This window comes from Protopterus annectens, unplaced genomic scaffold (genome assembly GCF_019279795.1).
Source record: "Protopterus annectens isolate FY-2018-M unplaced genomic scaffold, PAN1.0 ctg67976_obj.part0, whole genome shotgun sequence".
NCBI lineage: Eukaryota > Metazoa > Chordata > Ceratodontiformes > Protopteridae > Protopterus > Protopterus annectens.
In genome coordinates this window covers 1-2008 of record NW_025055757.1, presented here as the reverse complement: position 1 = coordinate 2008, position 2008 = coordinate 1, and the positions used below count along the sequence as shown (strand labels likewise).

The 2008-nt window shown below is 45.0% G+C and overlaps 1 non-coding gene across 1 annotated transcript; it reads left to right on the top strand.

The window, feature by feature from the left end:
- Positions 1-297: 297 nt before the first annotated feature.
- TRNAV-AAC lies at positions 298-370 on the top strand. Its single transcript has one exon. It is a non-coding gene; the product is annotated as a tRNA-Val (tRNA).
- Positions 371-2008: the final 1638 nt, after the last annotated feature.

The following is a 2008-nucleotide window of genomic DNA, read 5'->3' as shown; positions in this document are numbered from 1 at the left end:
CGTATGCTCTGTTTATTTCGCAGCTGCTACACTTCTAACACGTGAAACTAACTTCGAGCTATTTGTCGCATAAGTTTGAGTCGAGGAAATCATGGCTGCAAAGAGTCAGTAGACCAGCGCATACCCACGCTGCAGCGTATGCGTGTGTGCACACATATAAACGTATCTACCTATCTGCCTCTCCATCTATAGCAATAGCTATATGTACGTATACGTAGACAGACAGCTAGCTAGCTAGCTGGCTGGCTAGCTAGCTAGAGACACAGTGAGATGTCTAGGAGAGGAGACGAGCAAGCAGGTTCTGTAGTGTAGTGGTTATCACGTCTGCTTAACACGCAGAAGGTCCTGGGTTCGATCCCCAGTGGAACCATTATGCCAGTGCAAGATAAGAGAATTGGGGTAGGCGTGATGAAGCATAACAGATTCGTTTCCAGTAACCCAATCCTTGGTTTGAGATACCTTTAAATGTGCTCTTGATTGCTTCAGATAAAACTGCTTCAATTGAGAAAAATCCTGCTCTGCTGTGCGACAGTATATCAGTTGACGTACAGATTGCAAGGGCACAGAAACAATTGCCGACGTCTTTAGATTACGTTCGAAATGTGTTTAAATGCACAGATGCTAAGTATTTTGAAATAAAACCGCAGCTCTTTTAGTAACATCTTACAGGTTGGTAGGTGGCCACAAGGCCTCTGGCAGGTCAATCAGTAGCGAGCCTCACGGGGCTTCCTCACTGCCCCAAAGTAAGTACGGCCTGGAAGATCAGTTTTATTAACGGGTCAGCACCTGAGGTCTCTTCAGTAGCAAGAAGAAGCGTCCCTGGGTGGGCTTGAACCACCAACCATCGGTTAACAGCCAACGCGCCAACCGATTGCGCCACAGAGACATAGGATCACCTGGTCCAAAAGTACAGCAAAAGGGGAAACCTCTCCGCCGCACTACAAACTCAAACACCAGAGATTTAACCGTGTAAAATACCATCATCCCCTTGGAGATATTATGAATAAGCTTTGTGTTAATACAATGGGAAAAATGTCTGATGAGCATTGTATATTATGTCTCCATAAAAACAAGTGAAGAGGTATTCCGGTAAGCACTAACTTCCATCATTTTGCAAACTGGGCGCACAGACTGCAACACACGGTAGAATTGTGCACTGACACTTTGCAGAGTATTGCGTGTGTGCGCAGTTTGGGTTTTCCAGCCGGTTGGGTTTGCAGAGATTGAGTGAGTTAATGCAGCCATAGATGGCTGTCACCTTGGTGGGTAAAATATGCACGCAGCAGGTGAGAAGATGTGCTGGGTATTGATTGGAAAGGAACATGTAAGGCAGAGAAGGAGCAAATGCAGTTAAAGTAGAAGTGCCAGTAGAGCGTGCAGGTGCTTGCATTCTTCGAGAGTTGACTATATCTCAGGTGGCACAGGACATCAGCTAAGCCGGTATAGCTGGCGTGCAATGGTGCTGTGAGCACCCCAGGCTTGACATGCCCCGGGCCACACTCTGGACTTGCCCTGTAGCAGTTGTCTTTTAGCCGGTAAGGAGTCGCCAAGGGTTTAACATTAGAAAAGAGGAAAGACCGAAGACAACTGCATGGATGGAAATGAAAATGAAAGAACTACGAATCTATCCCAGGCCGTTGGTAAATAATCCTCAGAAGAAAGTTCTATCTTTGCTGTACACTCTGCGATAATCAATATTATATCTCTGATAACTGATCTGTTAATTCTATATTTAACAACATACAGCGTGATACAACTGAAAGTGGAGCTGTTAAATATGGTATAAGCAGTGGTTTGAAATGATAGTTAAGAATACTGTGTAAATGCTATCTTAATGGAAAATGAAAAAATATCTGAGGGAGAAAAAGTAAAAAAAGAAAGAGGCGGAGAGCAGAAACTGAAGTGGCACGGATGGGGAAGAGGGGACAACAGCTCAAGAAAGTGTCTGACAGGGGCTGTCCGCAGTGGCTCGCCTCACTGGGAACAGATATACTTAAACCCTTTTTTT